Source organism: Lissotriton vulgaris, chromosome 12, assembly GCF_964263255.1.
Source record: "Lissotriton vulgaris chromosome 12, aLisVul1.2, whole genome shotgun sequence".
NCBI lineage: Eukaryota > Metazoa > Chordata > Amphibia > Caudata > Salamandridae > Lissotriton > Lissotriton vulgaris.
Genome location: NC_141700.1, coordinates 267,055,316 through 267,078,649, shown reverse-complemented (window position 1 = coordinate 267,078,649; position 23,334 = coordinate 267,055,316).

Below are 23,334 nucleotides of genomic sequence, written 5' to 3'. Positions count from 1 at the left end.
TTCTGCACCACAAAAGACGCTGTCGGGTCCCGGATCCCATGAGCCCTTGCCATAAAGGAAATGGCGGCCCGATGCCTCTGGGCCGTAGCTACTGATTTGCCTGCCTGATGTAAAGACAGCAGAAATTTTACGACAAGCTCTTCCTGTCCCCAAAGCTCCCCCCCAGCAGAACCCAAAAAGGACAAATAGGAACGGAACGCCCCTTCATATGCCTTCCTTGTCCTGGGTGCTAAACTCTCTCCCACGAGGTTTTGTAGTTCGGGGCACCGAGAGACCAGAGAGCTTCGGGAAAGGGTGCTGCCACCAGGTCCGCTGTGGGCAGAAAACCCCAGAAGGCCTGCATACGGAAACGAGAAAGCGCATCAGCCGCTTGGTTCAGTACCCCCGGGACATGTCTTGCCCTAAAGAGCACATTCAACTGCATACACAATAACACAATTTCTTTGAGCAGTCTCAGAATCCATTTGCAACGTGCTGCCTGACTATTGATACACTCAACCACAGTCATGTTATCAGACCAGAACACCACAGAATGATCCCGAAACCACTCCGGCCATGTTTTCAAGGCCACCAAAATAGGGAACAGTTCAAGGAAGGCAATGTTACTCGTCAGCCCGCACTCATGCCACCATGACGGCCATTTTTGAGCCGACCATTGTGTACCAAATATGGCACCAAAACCTACACTCCCCGCCGAATCTGTCCACAGCCCCAGCTCCTCGGAGGACACCGCCGGTTTGTTCCAGACAATTCGACCATTGAAATCCGCCAAAAATGCCAACCAAATGCGCATGTCCTGGCGAACCTCTGCCGAGAGCCTCGTGCGGTGATGTCCTTCCTTCAGGCCGACCATGGCTTGTGCAATCGAGCGGGAAAAGGGGCGTGCCATTGGTATTACTCTCAGGGCAAAATTCAACTGACCCACCACCTGTTGCAATTGATGCAGGTTTACTTTTGTCGCACGAATACATGTTTCAAGGGATGTCCTGAATTTTAACACTTTTTCCCTGGGTAATCTAAAACAACCTTCTTCCGAGTCGAGCTCGATCCCCAGAAACTCGAGCAAAGTTGAGGGACCCACAGTCTTACCTGGCGCCAATGGCACACCGAATTGATTCATTAAGACACAAAATTCATGTAAGGCCTGTCCACACTCAGGATCCCCGGCTGCCCCCAAAAACAGAAAGTCATCGAGATAATGCATAACATGCTGAAAACCCGTCTTCCTTGTGAATACCCATTGCAGAAAACAACTGAACTTTTCAAAATAGGCACAGGATATCGAGCACCCCATTGGCATACATCTATCCATGTAATAGCGACCCTGAAACATAAAACCAAGGAGACGCTGATCGTCTGGGTGCACCGGGAGCAACCGGAACGCTGACTCGATGTCTGATTTTGCCATCAGCGCCCCGGGCCCCAGGCGATTCAACATGGCAACGGCCTCATCGAAAGATGCGTACCGCACCGAACACATTTCCGGGTCTATCGCTTCATTCACGGAAAGACCACGTGGGGCTGACAAGTTATGTATCAGCCGAAACTCACCCGGGTCCTTCTTGGGGACCACCCCTAAAGGGGAACAAACAAAGTTAGCAACCGGTGGCAAATCAAATGGACCGGCGACACGACCTCGAGTCACCTCCTTCCCAATCTTTACCTGTACCACCGCCGTATGCTGCAAGACCGACAGTTGATTCTTACAGTTTGCTACACCCTGAAAATCCCCCACTGGGATGCGGAAACCATATGAAAACCCGTCTCGCAACACCCCAGCGGAAGCATGATCCGGGTATTCGTTGAGCCAAGGAATCATTGCCATGGTATCAATCGGAGTAGGTAAAGGCGCCCCTCGGACTATTTCAGACCTGTTTGGCGCTTCCCCTACCACCGTTATCACCCGTTTTGGCTCTGCACATGGACTCAGGATGGGATGGCTGCCCGCACCCCCCACATTCATGTCTGAACTTGCATGACCCCTGGGGCCTCGTACATTTTCCCCTGTTAAAATTCCAACAAATCCCCCTTTTACCTGCGTTGCCACTCGGCTTCGAGTGGTACTCGTTACCTGCACCCGTCCGAAAGGGTGTCCCAGAGGATTGGCGGGAAGATTCACCCCGTTACTCCCTGACAATGGCACTTTTAACATTCCTGAACTCTCCATTTTTTGCCATGAAACAGAGTCGTAACAATCCCAAGTCAGAACTGGGTCGTGCTCCTTAGCTTTTCTAAAAATATTGTCATAACAGAACCACTGATTGCCCCCGTACGATACGGAATACTACATGATACGTGACTGATAAATAGGCAACTCGGTCAGCAACTCGGGCCTGCGCTCGCCCATGATGGAGGTAAAAATGCCCCACGCTCTGCCCCAAGTACCTATGTTCTCATCAACCTTAAAGGCGGCCATTTTTGCGCGCCAAACACCCGGATGCATGAGCTCCTTTTGGCTCTTAACATGCTCCATCTCATAATGGTCGGTAAGCAAAGAAAAAATTTTCACATACTTATTCGCCCAAATCTTTTCCTTAATTTCCTGTGGAACATGCTGAGCCACCTTCTCCCTTCGTGAAGGTACAGACCCCTCCCCCGCGATCGGCAATGGTCGCTTACCTGAACCAGATGCTGCATTTGCCGCCGAACTTGGGCCTGTTGCATTTTCCGCCGCCGGAACTGGCGGGGTAACAGAAGATGGTGCCTTCGCAGCCTCTCTAGATTCCCGCAGTTGTCTCATTACTGCCCGGGCGTCGTCAGCCGTGGTGCCCTCACTATCTTTTCCCAACCACGCTGCTAATTGTGCCGCTAACTCGGGAGGCATATCTTCCCCGTTCACGGGGGTGATCGGATGCCCCTCCTTCGGAACCGGGGTTGGCTCCTCAAGTGGGGTATCGGGAACCGGGGTTTCCCCCCCAAGTGCCCCCCTTTTGGACCTCTTGCCTCTCCCACCAGGGACTACTCCTGGCAAAGCTGGTCCGATGACTCGCTTCGGTCCTCCCTCCCAGTTCTTAGCCGCCATCTGCTTCTTCAAATCGGCTACCTCCTTTATGAGCATGCGGAGCATCTGATCGGTACCGACCCGCTTTCCGACCTTCTTGCCTGGCATTCTCAAACGAAGATATCTGTAAAACAAAAGGAAAGATTACAACGCTCAAAATTGGCTCTTCGTTCCGTCTCGAGCTCACGTGCAGCGGGGAGGTGCAGCTTCAGAGCACAGGAACAAGAGGATGCTTTCTTGGCTTGTTGCTCCTTTTATCCGTCTTCAGGCGGGCGTAAACCCGCCTCCGCCTGCCCCCGAGGGCGTGGCCGGCCGCGTCAGTGTCTAGGACAACCCACTCCAGGGCGGGAAAAGGCGCGCCCCGGCTACGCCGCTTCGGGCATACCAGCCGAGACTCGCCTCCCGCCCAAGATGGCTTCCCGGGGGGATCGTGGTACTCCACCATACGTTCGGGGGGACCGAATGGTCGCCCCTTTCCATTCTCATCGAAGAGCTATATTCTTAAAAAAATGAAAAAGAGTAAGTGAAGTGGAGTGCATTGATAAAGGAGAGGAAAATGAGTAAGAAAGAACAGAAAGGTATGAGAGGAGAAAGGAAGTGAAGTAGGGGGACTGAAAGAAGGTGAGTGTGGGGAAGGAAAGTAAGGAGAAGGAGAGTGAACATGGGGAATGTGGATATTCAAAGAAAATGTAGAAAAGGAACAGGGGTGTGGAAGGGTAAGAAAAGATGCATTGCTGGAGTTGTATCCTTTTTGTGACACACTCTAGCAATGCATCACTTTTGCGCTTACAGATACGTCTGAAATACTGACGTATCTGTAAGTACTTGCGACATAATGCGTCATATATTAAATATGACGCATGAGTAGAAGACTGAAGGCCTCATTTATGAGACCATGCGTCACTTTTACGCCACTAGTGCGTCACTTTTTGTGACGCACCAGTGCTGTAAAAAATGCACCTTATTGAGTCATATTTACAAAGTGACGCATCTAGGTAGATGCGTCACTTTGTAAATCCCTGCGCCACATTATACCTACGTCAGGTGTAATGTATGCAAAAGGGACGTATTGACGCAAGAAAGGGTCGTAGAGGTGACGCAGTGAAATCTATGAGATATCACTGCGTCACTTTTATGACGCTGTTGCATCCAAATCTTGCGCCTGTTTCACAGCAGGCGTAAGACTGATGCAGGCCCTTTCACATGGGCCTGGCTCCATGTGAAAGGATGCATTGCTGGAGTTGCATCATTTTTGTGACACACTCCAGCAATGCATCACTTTTGCGTTTACAGACACGTCTGAAATACTGACGTATCTGTAAGTACTTGCGACATAATGCGTCATATATTTAATATGACGCATGAGTAGAAGACTGAAGGCCTCATTTATAAGACCATGCGTCACTTTTACGCCACCGGTAAGTCAATTTTTGTGACGCACCAGTGCTGTAAAAAATGCACCTTATTGAGTCATATTTACAAAGTGACGCATCTAGGTAGATGCGTCACTTTGTAAACTCATGTGCCACATTATACCTACGTCAGGTGTAATGTGTGCAAAAAGGATGTATTGACGCAAGAAAGGGTCGGAAAGGTGACGCAGTGAAATCTATGAGATATCACTGCGTCACTTTTATGACGCTGTTGCGTCCAAATCTTGCGCCTGTTTCACAGCAGGCGTAAGACTGATGCAGACCCTGTCACATGGGCCTGACCCCATGTGAAAGGATGCATTGCTGGAGTTGCATAATTTTTGTGACACACTCCAGCAATGCATCACTTTTGCGCTTACAGATACGTCTGAAATACTGATGTATCTGTAAGTACTTGCGACATAATGCGTCATATATTTAATATGACGCATGAGTAGAAGACTGAAGGCCTCATTTATGAGGCCATGCCTCACTTTTACGCCACCGGTACGTCACTTTTTGTGACGCACCAGTGCTGTTAAAAATGCACTTTATTGAGTCATATTTACAAAGTGACGCATCTAGGTAGATGCGTGACTTTGTAAACCCCTGCGCCACATTATACCTACATCAGGTGTAATATATGCAAAAGGGGTGTATTGACGCAAGAAAAGGCCTCATTTATGAGGCCATGCGTCACTTTTACGCCACCGGAACATCACTTTTTGTGACGCACCAGTGCTGTTATAAATGCACCTTATTGAGTCATATTTACAAAGTGACGCATCTAGGTAGATGCGTCACTTTGTAAACCCCTGCGTCACATTATACCTACATCATATGTAATGTATACAAAAGGGGTGTATTGACGCAAGAAAGGGTCGTAGAGGTAACACAGTGAAATCTAAGAGATATCACTGCGTCACTTTTATGACCCTGTTGCGTCCAAAATCTTGCGCCTGTTTCACAGCAGGCGTAAGACTGATGCAGGCCCTTTCATATAGGCCCGGCCCCATTTGAAAGGATGCATTGCTGGAGTTGCATAATTTTTCTGTCAAACTCCAGCAATGCATCGCTTTCCTCTAAACACTCAACATTTTTTTTCTCTATTTTTTTTACACTCTTTTTCCCTGTGGTGCACTCAGGGTCCGTGTACCGGAGAGCGTACCGGGGAGCGCCGCCTGCGCTCACCCTGAGAAAATTTCAAAAAAAGAAAAACTTTTTTAGCCCTTCATGGTCCTTCTAGGCCCCCCTCAAAAAACCAAGGGGGTCAGGGGGTGTCTACTCTGCCCCCTTTTAATTATATCCCGGTTTGTTTTTTCACCTCTTGTGTCTCGATTCTACCGAGACACAAGATGGCGGACTCTCCGGACTGTTTAGAATGTTGACAGACACGCCCAACAGCCAATCAGCTTTCGCTCGCGCACTCCCGTAGCGCGCCGGGTGCGCTCCCCGGTACGCGCACCGGTGAGCGCCGGGATCGCGCCTATATATATTTATATATATATATGTGTTTTTTAACTTAATTTTCATAAAAACCACTGGAGCAATTTTCACCAAACATAGCAAAGGCACATCTGCGCACCAGTCCCTACAATTTTGCCAAGTTTGACGTAATTCCGTTCAGCGGTTCGGGCTGTAGACTTGGCAGACCATCCTATGGAAATTAACCTGGAGAAAACACGTTTTGGGACCCCCCTTTTTTCTCAGCCTCCACTTCACGAATCCCCCCGAAACTTTCAGGGAAGGAGCGGAGCGCAGTGAGACCATTTTAAGGAAAATTACAGGCAGATTCCTCAATCGGTGCCAAAGTTATTTCCAATAGAATGTTCAGAATTTCCTATGGTAGCCAATCCTAACTATAACTACCTACTGGCAACCGCCAGTAGGTAATATATATATATATATATATATATATATATATATATATATATATATATATATATATATATATATATATATATATACATATATATATATATATATATTCAGGCTCCCATTGTACCATAGCAATCCCAGGGCACTCGTGGACGTGTGCTTCGACACGCCGGTACCGCGTGTTGAAATCCAAGCTCAAAACTCTGTTTCTCTCCAAACAAAGAAGAAGCACTCCGTGGTGGGTGGTCAGAAGGTATTTAATCCGGTAAAAACAGACGCGCTTCGGACGTCTAGTCCTTCGTCAGTGTTTAACACATAGCAGTGTATCCTGGCTGTATATAATCTCGTCACACAAACTAAGCGTAAAAAGCAATGACGGACACAAAGAAAACATTTCATTTTACATGTAAACAGTGCGGCCATTTCTTCAGGTCATAAGTATTACTGTTTATACCTTGATAGCGCATGAAATTTACGGCGCCTGATTTCAAAAGCTATAAATTTATGAAGCTGTGTATCGGCAATATGGCCACTGCAGGCCGGTGTTTTAAGACAACAATAGAGCCGTGTATCGGCAACACACCAGATATCCTTTTACATGTCATACCGAACATAGACCAAAATTTTCTGTATATTTTCAGATAAATTCATTGTTGGAAGGATTGTCCACATTATAGTTTTCTATCCATAAAGGAAACAATCCAAAGAGGGAAGAGATATACCCATACTTCCTATGAGGTGCAGAATAGGATAGATAAATAAGCAAACATTTTTTATATATACATTTTTTTCCCGACAACTGTTCAAACAATCTATCCTGTTCTCATATGCCAATCCATTATGCATTATTTGCTCTTCCCCTTCCTGCTCCAGCCACCCCCCGAGTTCTTCTTTGTCGTCCGGTGGTCTTGTTTTGACATCTCTTAGCCAGGTTTTGCGTATGAGATTGAATTCCATTTGAAAATAATTTTTCTTAATTCCTTCCGACGTTCCAGCTGCATCATCCCCCGACTGTTCATCCTCTGTTACACTTGACTCAGATGTTTGTACCACCATTTGTGGGGCTGTTGTTACCTTTTGCTTATTCAGTGCTTTCCTTGGTCATAAGTAATACGGATTATACCTTGATAGCGCACAAAATTTACGGCGCCTGATTTCAAAAGCTATAAATTTCCGTAAATTTCGTGCGCTATCAAGGTATAAACAGTAATACTTATGACCTGAAGAAATGGCCGCACTGTTTACATGTAAAATTAAATGTTTTCTTTGTGTCCGTCATTGCTTTTTACGCTTAGTTTGTGTGACGTGCTTATATACAGCCAGGATACACTGCTATGTGTTAAACACTGATGAAGGACTAGACGTCCGAAACGCATCTGTTTTTACCGGATTAAATACGTTCTGACCACCCACCACGGAGTGCTTCTTCTTTGTTTGGAGAGAAACAGAGTTTTGAGCTTGGATTTCAACACACGGTACCGGCGTGTTGAAGCACCCGTCCACGTGTGCCCTGGGATTGCTACGGTACAATGGGAGCCTGAATTTGAAGTTTAACGGGGCACCGCTCGAGGAAGACTTTTGGATACAGAAGGACACATCGTGTGCAAACAGACATTGAAGTGGAAAATACGCCACCGGTAAGCCAACACACAAGATGCTCAATATTGTCCTCTCTGTATATGCAATACATGACAAGTCTGCAAACTTCGAGTAGGGCGTGTGGGTGACAGAACGGTGCACAGAGAGGCTTCTCTGTGTTTCCGGTTATTAACAGTATGTGCGACGAAGAAGACCGTCGTGAGGCGGCCAAGGATATTTTTAAAAAACGAACTGTGACCTCGGGCCATACTCCAGAGGCAGGAAGTGAGGGCACAACAACCAAAGGGACACTCCATAATCTCTTCACGAAAGTAGAGAGATGTAGCGAAAGAGAGATCCGCAAATGGTGGGAGGCCACCTCCCTACAAAGTTACATTGATGTCGACAGGGTTCCGAGGGGACTACGGATATATACGGTCCCTGCCTATGAAAATCCGGACCCAAGACTATTGGACCAATGGGCGGAATTAACTACAGCTTCGTGCAAAGCTATGCTTGAACTGTTAGTTAAATTTGCATGGAGTGACCGGGTCAAAGCCTTGGAGGAAATAAGCAATTTGGAAATTGAAATAACTAAGGATCAAGACACTGTGAAACAAGGACAATTACGGGATGAAATGAAGAAACGCCTAATTAAATATGAACTGAAGATCAGACAAAGAAAACAGGAGAAGTATGAACGCGACGTGAGAGATTATGCTCTTGGAAGGATTCTAACTTTCTCCAAAAAGTTTGATGGACCAAGGAAAGCACTGAATAAGAAAAAGGTAACAACAGCCCGACAAATGGTGGTACAAACATCTGAGTCAAGTGTAACAGAGGATGAACAGTCGGGGGATGATGCAGCTGGAATGTCGGAAGGAATTAAGAAAAATTATTTTCAAATGGAATTCGATCTCATACGCAAAACCTGGCTAAGAGATGGCAAAACAAGACCACCGGACGACGAAGAAGAACTCGGAGGGGTGGCTGGAGCAGGAAGGGGAAGAGCAAAAAATCCCCCACAGAACACCCGCAAGAAGAGGGGGACGAGGCGTTAGATTTGGATGATAATCTGACTATCATCAACCTGACTGATAAGAATTTATCCCAACAAGAAGAAGAAACATTGCAATTGGGATTAACGTTCTGTAAGAATGAAAAACTGGAATATACACAGACGAGAATCGACCTATATAAACTGGTGCGGAAAATCAAACTTCATAAATTCTTTATGTTGAAACCACCCTCTGAAAAAGCGAGAAAATCAAAGAAAAAAACCTTGAACTTGGCCACTGATATTCTCGTCAGCGAAGATGTGAATACAATAGAGTTATTGGAAAGCATAAGTTTGGGACAGTCACAAGAAGAGTGTAATGATGCTATAACACGGATGAGAAGGGCGGAAATTGAACAACAGGCCCCCATGACAGAGTTTAAAGCACCTTCCCAATTCCATCCTCAAATGCCCTATGACGCTATTGACACTTTTTTTTCGGAGGCAGTAATCCTGGATCTCAAAAAATTCAGAATGACTCGACAAAATAAGAAGAGCACAAAAAATAACCTAACTACCACGCAGACAACCATAATCCAGGAAATTGGATCTTTGAATGATGTAATAGTAAAGCCCTCAGATAAGGGCGGGAACATTGTGCTCTTAAGCAGACAACAATACTGCCAAGAGTCATTAAGACAATTACAGAATCCACATGATTACGTTAAATCCAGCAAGGAGGAATACTTACAGAGTGTGGCAACATACCATGATCTTCTAAAGAAATGGCGTAATAGACAGATGTTGGACATGGACAAATTCCTATTCCTGAGAAACTCGGAACCAATTGTACCAACGTTCTATCAGTTGCCAAAAATACATGAAGACCTGAAATCGCCTCCTGGCAGACCAATAGTCTCCTCGAAGGGCGGACTAACTGAAAATCTTTCCGTCTTCATTGACTCTTTTTTGGCACCCCTTGTTGTTAATTGAAGTCTTATGTAAAAGATACCAAGGACTTAATTTGTCAAATTGAGACAATTGATTGGGATCCCAATTACATATTGATTACCCTAGACATTGCAAGTTTGTTTACTTGTATCCAACATGAGAAGGGGGTTGAGGCTATACAATTCTTCCTCAACAAAAGACCTGCCAAATTTATTGAAAATGGGGTCACGATAATGGAACTGTTGGAATTCTGCCTAACTCATAACATATTTATGTTTCAGGAGACCTACTATAAACAGACATCCGGGACTGCGATGGGAACCTGCTTCGCCCCCCAGCTACGCGAATCTTTTCGTTGGCTGGTGGGAGGAGCAGGTAGCCCTTGTGGGGGATAACGCCAAATGGGCAGCGCAGGTGGTAGCATGGAGACATTATATAGATGACCTCTTCCTCGTATGAAGGGGTTCCCCCAGTGAGGCAGAGGAATTCATCAGCCAAAATCCCTAGAAATATACTACTATTGCCTAAAGAAAACACAAGTGAACTTGCTTCTATCACTAACAAATTCCGCATGATAACAACCTTCTCTGATGATGCCAAGTATCTAAGAAAAACATTAACAAAAAATTGGCATATACTGCAAACTGAACCTGTCATTGGTAGGGACGTCCCAGATCGGAAATTAAAATCTATCAAAGATAAAATTGTTCAAAGCCATCTAATGCCACAGAAACCCAAAAGTAGTGGAACCGTAAAAGAAATGAAAGGTTTCTTCCCCTGTGGGAAATGCAGAGCTTGTGAGAATAGTCGTAGAACACTCAGATATAAAATACCAGGTCAATCTATAAGTAGAGAGATCAAGAAATGTATTACATGCTCAACCCCTTTTGTAGTGTATTGTCTATCTTGCCCATGTGGCTTAAAATATGTTGGCAGTACAATCAAGAGTGTGAAACTGCGAATTTTAGAACATCAACGGGCAATAACTAATCAAGACATAACGTATCCGGTTGCCCGGCACTTTGCCAAAAAACACAATAGCAATAGGGATCTATTGCAATATTGGGGTTTAGACCATGTACCTCCACAACCAAGGGGAGGCGACAGACTTCTGAAATTGAGAAGATTGGAGTCACGATACATTATAGATTTAGACACCAAGACCCCACATGGTATGAACAGTGGAGAAGAAATGACAGTACACTTGGGCAAATAATGCATAATGGTTTGGCATATGAGAACAGGATAGATTGTTTGAACAGTTGTCGGGAGAAAAATGTATATATAAAAAATGTTTTCTTATTTATCTATCTTATTCTGTACCTCATAGGAAGTATGGGTATATATCTTCCCTCTTTGGATTGTTTCCTTTATGAATAGAAAACTAGAATGTGGACAATCCTTCCAACAATTAATTTATGTGAAAATATACAGAAAATGTTGGTCTATGTTCGGTATGACATGTAAAAGGATGGCTGGTGTGTTGCCAATACACGGCTCTATTGTTGTCTTAAAACACCGGCCTGCATTGGCCATATTGCCGATACACTGCTTCATAAATTTATAGCTTTTGAAATCAGGCGCCGTAAATTTCGTGCGCTATCAAGGTATAAACAGTAATACTTATGACCTGAAGAAATGGCCGCACTGTTTACATGTAAAATTAAATGTTTTCTTTGTGTCCGTCATTGCTTTTTACGCTTAGTTTGTGTGACGTGCTTATATACAGCCAGGATACACTGCTATGTGTTAAACACTGATGAAGGACTAGACGTCCGAAACGCATCTGTTTTTACCGGATTAAATACGTTCTGACCACCCACCACGGAGTGCTTCTTCTTTGTTTGGAGAGAAACAGAGTTTTGAGCTTGGATTTCAACACACGGTACCGGCGTGTTGAAGCACCCGTCCACGTGTGCCCTGGGATTGCTACGGTACAATGGGAGCCTGAATTTGAAGTTTAACGGGGCACCGCTCGAGGAAGACTTTTGGATACAGAAGGACACATCGTGTGCAAACAGACATTGAAGTGGAAAATACGCCACCGGTAAGCCAACACACAAGATGCTCAATATTGTCCTCTCTGTATATGCAATACATGACAAGTCTGCAAACTTCGAGTAGGGCGTGTGGGTGACAGAACGGTGCACAGAGAGGCTCTTCTGTGTTTCCGGTTATTAACAGTATGTGCGACGAAGAAGACCGTCGTGAGGCGGCCAAGGATATTTTTAAAAAACGAACTGTGACCTCGGGCCATACTCCAGAGGCAGGAAGTGAGGGCACAACAACCAAAGGGACACTCCATAATCTCTTCACGAAAGTAGAGAGATGTAGCGAAAGAGAGATCCGCAAATGGTGGGAGGCCACCTCCCTACAAAGTTACATTGATGTCGACAGGGTTCCGAGGGGACTACGGATATATACGGTCCCTGCCTATGAAAATCCGGACCCAAGACTATTGGACCAATGGGCGGAATTAACTACAGCTTCGTGCAAAGCTATGCTTGAACTGTTAGTTAAATTTGCATGGAGTGACCGGGTCAAAGCCTTGGAGGAAATAAGCAATTTGGAAATTGAAATAACTAAGGATCAAGACACTGTGAAACAAGGACAATTACGGGATGAAATGAAGAAACGCCTAATTAAATATGAACTGAAGATCAGACAAAGAAAACAGGAGAAGTATGAACGCGACGCGAGAGATTATGCTCTTGGAAGGATTCTAACTTTCTCCAAAAAGTTTGATGGACCAAGGAAAGCACTGAATAAGAAAAAGGTAACAACAGCCCGACAAATGGTGGTACAAACATCTGAGTCAAGTGTAACAGAGGATGAACAGTCGGGGGATGATGCAGCTGGAATGTCGGAAGGAATTAAGAAAAATTATTTTCAAATGGAATTCGATCTCATACGCAAAACCTGGCTAAGAGATGGCAAAACAAGACCACCGGACGACGAAGAAGAACTCGGAGGGGTGGCTGGAGCAGGAAGGGGAAGAGCAAAAAATCCCCCACAGAACACCCGCAAGAAGAGGGGGACGAGGCGTTAGATTTGGATGATAATCTGACTATCATCAACCTGACTGATAAGAATTTATCCCAACAAGAAGAAGAAACATTGCAATTGGGATTAACGTTCTGTAAGAATGAAAAACTGGAATATACACAGACGAGAATCGACCTATATAAACTGGTGCGGAAAATCAAACTTCATAAATTCTTTATGTTGAAACCACCCTCTGAAAAAGCGAGAAAATCAAAGAAAAAAACCTTGAACTTGGCCACTGATATTCTCGTCAGCGAAGATGTGAATACAATAGAGTTATTGGAAAGCATAAGTTTGGGACAGTCACAAGAAGAGTGTAATGATGCTATAACACGGATGAGAAGGGCGGAAATTGAACAACAGGCCCCCATGACAGAGTTTAAAGCACCTTCCCAATTCCATCCTCAAATGCCCTATGACGCTATTGACACTTTTTTTTCGGAGGCAGTAATCCTGGATCTCAAAAAATTCAGAATGACTCGACAAAATAAGAAGAGCACAAAAAATAACCTAACTACCACGCAGACAACCATAATCCAGGAAATTGGATCTTTGAATGATGTAATAGTAAAGCCCTCAGATAAGGGCGGGAACATTGTGCTCTTAAGCAGACAACAATACTGCCAAGAGTCATTAAGACAATTACAGAATCCACATGATTACGTTAAATCCAGCAAGGAGGAATACTTACAGAGTGTGGCAACATACCATGATCTTCTAAAGAAATGGCGTAATAGACAGATGTTGGACATGGACAAATTCCTATTCCTGAGAAACTCGGAACCAATTGTACCAACGTTCTATCAGTTGCCAAAAATACATGAAGACCTGAAATCGCCTCCTGGCAGACCAATAGTCTCCTCGAAGGGCGGACTAACTGAAAATCTTTCCGTCTTCATTGACTCTTTTTTGGCACCCCTTGTTGTTAATTGAAGTCTTATGTAAAAGATACCAAGGACTTAATTTGTCAAATTGAGACAATTGATTGGGATCCCAATTACATATTGATTACCCTAGACATTGCAAGTTTGTTTACTTGTATCCAACATGAGAAGGGGGTTGAGGCTATACAATTCTTCCTCAACAAAAGACCTGCCAAATTTATTGAAAATGGGGTCACGATAATGGAACTGTTGGAATTCTGCCTAACTCATAACATATTTATGTTTCAGGAGACCTACTATAAACAGACATCCGGGACTGCGATGGGAACCTGCTTCGCCCCCCAGCTACGCGAATCTTTTCGTTGGCTGGTGGGAGGAGCAGGTAGCCCTTGTGGGGGATAACGCCAAATGGGCAGCGCAGGTGGTAGCATGGAGACATTATATAGATGACCTCTTCCTCGTATGAAGGGGTTCCCCCAGTGAGGCAGAGGAATTCATCAGCCAAAATCCCTAGAAATATACTACTATTGCCTAAAGAAAACACAAGTGAACTTGCTTCTATCACTAACAAATTCCGCATGATAACAACCTTCTCTGATGATGCCAAGTATCTAAGAAAAACATTAACAAAAAATTGGCATATACTGCAAACTGAACCTGTCATTGGTAGGGACGTCCCAGATCGGAAATTAAAATCTATCAAAGATAAAATTGTTCAAAGCCATCTAATGCCACAGAAACCCAAAAGTAGTGGAACCGTAAAAGAAATGAAAGGTTTCTTCCCCTGTGGGAAATGCAGAGCTTGTGAGAATAGTCGTAGAACACTCAGATATAAAATACCAGGTCAATCTATAAGTAGAGAGATCAAGAAATGTATTACATGCTCAACCCCTTTTGTAGTGTATTGTCTATCTTGCCCATGTGGCTTAAAATATGTTGGCAGTACAATCAAGAGTGTGAAACTGCGAATTTTAGAACATCAACGGGCAATAACTAATCAAGACATAACGTATCCGGTTGCCCGGCACTTTGCCAAAAAACACAATAGCAATAGGGATCTATTGCAATATTGGGGTTTAGACCATGTACCTCCACAACCAAGGGGAGGCGACAGACTTCTGAAATTGAGAAGATTGGAGTCACGATACATTATAGATTTAGACACCAAGACCCCACATGGTATGAACAGTGGAGAAGAAATGACAGTACACTTGGGCAAATAATGCATAATGGTTTGGCATATGAGAACAGGATAGATTGTTTGAACAGTTGTCGGGAGAAAAATGTATATATAAAAAATGTTTTCTTATTTATCTATCTTATTCTGTACCTCATAGGAAGTATGGGTATATATCTTCCCTCTTTGGATTGTTTCCTTTATGAATAGAAAACTAGAATGTGGACAATCCTTCCAACAATTAATTTATGTGAAAATATACAGAAAATGTTGGTCTATGTTCGGTATGACATGTAAAAGGATGGCTGGTGTGTTGCCAATACACGGCTCTATTGTTGTCTTAAAACACCGGCCTGCATTGGCCATATTGCCGATACACTGCTTCATAAATTTATAGCTTTTGAAATCAGGCGCCGTAAATTTCGTGCGCTATCAAGGTATAAACAGTAATACTTATGACCTGAAGAAATGGCCGCACTGTTTACATGTAAAATTAAATGTTTTCTTTGTGTCCGTCATTGCTTTTTACGCTTAGTTTGTGTGACGTGCTTATATACAGCCAGGATACACTGCTATGTGTTAAACACTGATGAAGGACTAGACGTCCGAAACGCATCTGTTTTTACCGGATTAAATACGTTCTGACCACCCACCACGGAGTGCTTCTTCTTTGTTTGGAGAGAAACAGAGTTTTGAGCTTGGATTTCAACACACGGTACCGGCGTGTTGAAGCACCCGTCCACGTGTGCCCTGGGATTGCTACGGTACAATGGGAGCCTGAATTTGAAGTTTAACGGGGCACCGCTCGAGGAAGACTTTTGGATACAGAAGGACACATCGTGTGCAAACAGACATTGAAGTGGAAAATACGCCACCGGTAAGCCAACACACAAGATGCTCAATATTGTCCTCTCTGTATATGCAATACATGACAAGTCTGCAAACTTCGAGTAGGGCGTGTGGGTGACAGAACGGTGCACAGAGAGGCTTCTCTGTGTTTCCGGTTATTAACAGTATGTGCGACGAAGAAGACCGTCGTGAGGCGGCCAAGGATATTTTTAAAAAACGAACTGTGACCTCGGGCCATACTCCAGAGGCAGGAAGTGAGGGCACAACAACCAAAGGGACACTCCATAATCTCTTCACGAAAGTAGAGAGATGTAGCGAAAGAGAGATCCGCAAATGGTGGGAGGCCACCTCCCTACAAAGTTACATTGATGTCGACAGGGTTCCGAGGGGACTACGGATATATACGGTCCCTGCCTATGAAAATCCGGACCCAAGACTATTGGACCAATGGGCGGAATTAACTACAGCTTCGTGCAAAGCTATGCTTGAACTGTTAGTTAAATTTGCATGGAGTGACCGGGTCAAAGCCTTGGAGGAAATAAGCAATTTGGAAATTGAAATAACTAAGGATCAAGACACTGTGAAACAAGGACAATTACGGGATGAAATGAAGAAACGCCTAATTAAATATGAACTGAAGATCAGACAAAGAAAACAGGAGAAGTATGAACGCGACGCGAGAGATTATGCTCTTGGAAGGATTCTAACTTTCTCCAAAAAGTTTGATGGACCAAGGAAAGCACTGAATAAGAAAAAGGTAACAACAGCCCGACAAATGGTGGTACAAACATCTGAGTCAAGTGTAACAGAGGATGAACAGTCGGGGGATGATGCAGCTGGAATGTCGGAAGGAATTAAGAAAAATTATTTTCAAATGGAATTCGATCTCATACGCAAAACCTGGCTAAGAGATGGCAAAACAAGACCACCGGACGACGAAGAAGAACTCGGAGGGGTGGCTGGAGCAGGAAGGGGAAGAGCAAAAAATCCCCCACAGAACACCCGCAAGAAGAGGGGGACGAGGCGTTAGATTTGGATGATAATCTGACTATCATCAACCTGACTGATAAGAATTTATCCCAACAAGAAGAAGAAACATTGCAATTGGGATTAACGTTCTGTAAGAATGAAAAACTGGAATATACACAGACGAGAATCGACCTATATAAACTGGTGCGGAAAATCAAACTTCATAAATTCTTTATGTTGAAACCACCCTCTGAAAAAGCGAGAAAATCAAAGAAAAAAACCTTGAACTTGGCCACTGATATTCTCGTCAGCGAAGATGTGAATACAATAGAGTTATTGGAAAGCATAAGTTTGGGACAGTCACAAGAAGAGTGTAATGATGCTATAACACGGATGAGAAGGGCGGAAATTGAACAACAGGCCCCCATGACAGAGTTTAAAGCACCTTCCCAATTCCATCCTCAAATGCCCTATGACGCTATTGACACTTTTTTTTCGGAGGCAGTAATCCTGGATCTCAAAAAATTCAGAATGACTCGACAAAATAAGAAGAGCACAAAAAATAACCTAACTACCACGCAGACAACCATAATCCAGGAAATTGGATCTTTGAATGATGTAATAGTAAAGCCCTCAGATAAGGGCGGGAACATTGTGCTCTTAAGCAGACAACAATACTGCCAAGAGTCATTAAGACAATTACAGAATCCACATGATTACGTTAAATCCAGCAAGGAGGAATACTTACAGAGTGTGGCAACATACCATGATCTTCTAAAGAAATGGCGTAATAGACAGATGTTGGACATGGACAAATTCCTATTCCTGAGAAACTCGGAACCAATTGTACCAACGTTCTATCAGTTGCCAAAAATACATGAAGACCTGAAATCGCCTCCTGGCAGACCAATAGTCTCCTCGAAGGGCGGACTAACTGAAAATCTTTCCGTCTTCATTGACTCTTTTTTGGCACCCCTTGTTGTTAATTGAAGTCTTATGTAAAAGATACCAAGGACTTAATTTGTCAAATTGAGACAATTGATTGGGATCCCAATTACATATTGATTACCCTAGACATTGCAAGTTTGTTTACTTGTATCCAACATGAGAAGGGGGTTGAGGCTATACAATTCTTCCTCAACAAAAGACCTGCCAAATTTATTGAAAATGGGGTCACGATAATGGAACTGTTGGAATTCTGCCTAACTCATAACATATTTATGTTTCAGGAGACCTACTATAAACAGACATCCGGGACTGCGATGGGAACCTGCTTCGCCCCCCAGCTACGCGAATCTTTTCGTTGGCTGGTGGGAGGAGCAGGTAGCCCTTGTGGGGGATAACGCCAAATGGGCAGCGCAGGTGGTAGCATGGAGACATTATATAGATGACCTCTTCCTCGTATGAAGGGGTTCCCCCAGTGAGGCAGAGGAATTCATCAGCCAAAATCCCTAGAAATATACTACTATTGCCTAAAGAAAACACAAGTGAACTTGCTTCTATCACTAACAAATTCCGCATGATAACAACCTTCTCTGATGATGCCAAGTATCTAAGAAAAACATTAACAAAAAATTGGCATATACTGCAAACTGAACCTGTCATTGGTAGGGACGTCCCAGATCGGAAATTAAAATCTATCAAAGATAAAATTGTTCAAAGCCATCTAATGCCACAGAAACCCAAAAGTAGTGGAACCGTAAAAGAAAGGAAAGGTTTCTTCCCCTGTGGGAAATGCAGAGCTTGTGAGAATAGTCGTAGAACACTCAGATATAAAATACCAGGTCAATCTATAAGTAGAGAGATCAAGAAATGTATTACATGCTCAACCCCTTTTGTAGTGTATTGTCTATCTTGCCCATGTGGCTTAAAATATGTTGGCAGTACAATCAAGAGTGTGAAACTGCGAATTTTAGAACATCAACGGGCAATAACTAATCAAGACATAACGTATCCGGTTGCCCGGCACTTTGCCAAAAAACACAATAGCAATAGGGATCTATTGCAATATTGGGGTTTAGACCATGTACCTCCACAACCAAGGGGAGGCGACAGACTTCTGAAATTGAGAAGATTGGAGTCACGATACATTATAGATTTAGACACCAAGACCCCACATGGTATGAACAGTGGAGAAGAAATGACAGTACACTTGGGCAAATAATGCATAATGGTTTGGCATATGAGAACAGGATAGATTGTTTGAACAGTTGTCGGGAGAAAAATGTATATATAAAAAATGTTTTCTTATTTATCTATCTTATTCTGTACCTCATAGGAAGTATGGGTATATATCTTCCCTCTTTGGATTGTTTCCTTTATGAATAGAAAACTAGAATGTGGACAATCCTTCCAACAATTAATTTATGTGAAAATATACAGAAAATGTTGGTCTATGTTCGGTATGACATGTAAAAGGATGGCTGGTGTGTTGCCAATACACGGCTCTATTGTTGTCTTAAAACACCGGCCTGCATTGGCCATATTGCCGATACACTGCTTCATAAATTTATAGCTTTTGAAATCAGGCGCCGTAAATTTCGTGCGCTATCAAGGTATAAACAGTAATACTTATGACCTGAAGAAATGGCCGCACTGTTTACATGTAAAATTAAATGTTTTCTTTGTGTCCGTCATTGCTTTTTACGCTTAGTTTGTGTGACGTGCTTATATACAGCCAGGATACACTGCTATGTGTTAAACACTGATGAAGGACTAGACGTCCGAGACGCATCTGTTTTTACCGGATTAAATACGTTCTGACCACCCACCACGGAGTGCTTCTTCTTTGTTTGGAGAGAAACAGAGTTTTGAGCTTGGATTTCAACACACGGTACCGGCGTGTTGAAGCACCCGTCCACGTGTGCCCTGGGATTGCTACGGTACAATGGGAGCCTGAATTTGAAGTTTAACGGGGCACCGCTCGAGGAAGACTTTTGGATACAGAAGGACACATCGTGTGCAAACAGACATTGAAGTGGAAAATACGCCACCGGTAAGCCAACACACAAGATGCTCAATATTGTCCTCTCTGTATATGCAATACATGACAAGTCTGCAAACTTCGAGTAGGGCGTGTGGGTGACAGAACGGTGCACAGAGAGGCTTCTCTGTGTTTCCGGTTATTAACAGTATGTGCGACGAAGAAGACCGTCGTGAGGCGGCCAAGGATATTTTTAAAAAACGAACTGTGACCTCGGGCCATACTCCAGAGGCAGGAAGTGAGGGCACAACAACCAAAGGGACACTCCATAATCTCTTCACGAAAGTAGAGAGATGTAGCGAAAGAGAGATCCGCAAATGGTGGGAGGCCACCTCCCTACAAAGTTACATTGATGTCGACAGGGTTCCGAGGGGACTACGGATATATACGGTCCCTGCCTATGAAAATCCGGACCCAAGACTATTGGACCAATGGGCGGAATTAACTACAGCTTCGTGCAAAGCTATGCTTGAACTGTTAGTTAAATTTGCATGGAGTGACCGGGTCAAAGCCTTGGAGGAAATAAGCAATTTGGAAATTGAAATAACTAAGGATCAAGACACTGTGAAACAAGGACAATTACGGGATGAAATGAAGAAACGCCTAATTAAATATGAACTGAAGATCAGACAAAGAAAACAGGAGAAGTATGAACGCGACGCGAGAGATTATGCTCTTGGAAGGATTCTAACTTTCTCCAAAAAGTTTGATGGACCAAGGAAAGCACTGAATAAGAAAAAGGTAACAACAGCCCGACAAATGGTGGTACAAACATCTGAGTCAAGTGTAACAGAGGATGAACAGTCGGGGGATGATGCAGCTGGAATGTCGGAAGGAATTAAGAAAAATTATTTTCAAATGGAATTCGATCTCATACGCAAAACCTGGCTAAGAGATGGCAAAACAAGACCACCGGACGACGAAGAAGAACTCGGAGGGGTGGCTGGAGCAGGAAGGGGAAGAGCAAAAAATCCCCCACAGAACACCCGCAAGAAGAGGGGGACGAGGCGTTAGATTTGGATGATAATCTGACTATCATCAACCTGACTGATAAGAATTTATCCCAACAAGAAGAAGAAACATTGCAATTGGGATTAACGTTCTGTAAGAATGAAAAACTGGAATATACACAGACGAGAATCGACCTATATAAACTGGTGCGGAAAATCAAACTTCATAAATTCTTTATGTTGAAACCACCCTCTGAAAAAGCGAGAAAATCAAAGAAAAAAACCTTGAACTTGGCCACTGATATTCTCGTCAGCGAAGATGTGAATACAATAGAGTTATTGGAAAGCATAAGTTTGGGACAGTCACAAGAAGAGTGTAATGATGCTATAACACGGATGAGAAGGGCGGAAATTGAACAACAGGCCCCCATGACAGAGTTTAAAGCACCTTCCCAATTCCATCCTCAAATGCCCTATGACGCTATTGACACTTTTTTTTCGGAGGCAGTAATCCTGGATCTCAAAAAATTCAGAATGACTCGACAAAATAAGAAGAGCACAAAAAATAACCTAACTACCACGCAGACAACCATAATCCAGGAAATTGGATCTTTGAATGATGTAATAGTAAAGCCCTCAGATAAGGGCGGGAACATTGTGCTCTTAAGCAGACAACAATACTGCCAAGAGTCATTAAGACAATTACAGAATCCACATGATTACGTTAAATCCAGCAAGGAGGAATACTTACAGAGTGTGGCAACATACCATGATCTTCTAAAGAAATGGCGTAATAGACAGATGTTGGACATGGACAAATTCCTATTCCTGAGAAACTCGGAACCAATTGTACCAACGTTCTATCAGTTGCCAAAAATACATGAAGACCTGAAATCGCCTCCTGGCAGACCAATAGTCTCCTCGAAGGGCGGACTAACTGAAAATCTTTCCGTCTTCATTGACTCTTTTTTGGCACCCCTTGTTGTTAATTGAAGTCTTATGTAAAAGATACCAAGGACTTAATTTGTCAAATTGAGACAATTGATTGGGATCCCAATTACATATTGATTACCCTAGACATTGCAAGTTTGTTTACTTGTATCCAACATGAGAAGGGGGTTGAGGCTATACAATTCTTCCTCAACAAAAGACCTGCCAAATTTATTGAAAATGGGGTCACGATAATGGAACTGTTGGAATTCTGCCTAACTCATAACATATTTATGTTTCAGGAGACCTACTATAAACAGACATCCGGAACTGCGATGGGAACCTGCTTCGCCCCCCAGCTACGCGAATCTTTTCGTTGGCTGGTGGGAGGAGCAGGTAGCCCTTGTGGGGGATAACGCCAAATGGGCAGCGCAGGTGGTAGCATGGAGACATTATATAGATGACCTCTTCCTCGTATGAAGGGGTTCCCCCAGTGAGGCAGAGGAATTCATCAGCCAAAATCCCTAGAAATATACTACTATTGCCTAAAGAAAACACAAGTGAACTTGCTTCTATCACTAACAAATTCCGCATGATAACAACCTTCTCTGATGATGCCAAGTATCTAAGAAAAACATTAACAAAAAATTGGCATATACTGCAAACTGAACCTGTCATTGGTAGGGACGTCCCAGATCGGAAATTAAAATCTATCAAAGATAAAATTGTTCAAAGCCATCTAATGCCACAGAAACCCAAAAGTAGTGGAACCGTAAAAGAAATGAAAGGTTTCTTCCCCTGTGGGAAATGCAGAGCTTGTGAGAATAGTCGTAGAACACTCAGATATAAAATACCAGGTCAATCTATAAGTAGAGAGATCAAGAAATGTATTACATGCTCAACCCCTTTTGTAGTGTATTGTCTATCTTGCCCATGTGGCTTAAAATATGTTGGCAGTACAATCAAGAGTGTGAAACTGCGAATTTTAGAACATCAACGGGCAATAACTAATCAAGACATAACGTATCCGGTTGCCCGGCACTTTGCCAAAAAACACAATAGCAATAGGGATCTATTGCAATATTGGGGTTTAGACCATGTACCTCCACAACCAAGGGGAGGCGACAGACTTCTGAAATTGAGAAGATTGGAGTCACGATACATTATAGATTTAGACACCAAGACCCCACATGGTATGAACAGTGGAGAAGAAATGACAGTACACTTGGGCAAATAATGCATAATGGTTTGGCATATGAGAACAGGATAGATTGTTTGAACAGTTGTCGGGAGAAAAATGTATATATAAAAAATGTTTTCTTATTTATCTATCTTATTCTGTACCTCATAGGAAGTATGGGTATATATCTTCCCTCTTTGGATTGTTTCCTTTATGAATAGAAAACTAGAATGTGGACAATCCTTCCAACAATTAATTTATGTGAAAATATACAGAAAATGTTGGTCTATGTTCGGTATGACATGTAAAAGGATGGCTGGTGTGTTGCCAATACACGGCTCTATTGTTGTCTTAAAACACAGGCCTGCATTGGCCATATTGCCGATACACTGCTTCATAAATTTATAGCTTTTGAAATCAGGCGCCGTAAATTTCGTGCGCTATCAAGGTATAAACAGTAATACTTATGACCTGAAGAAATGGCCGCACTGTTTACATGTAAAATGAAATGTTTTCTTTGTGTCCGTCATTGCTTTTTACGCTTAGTTTG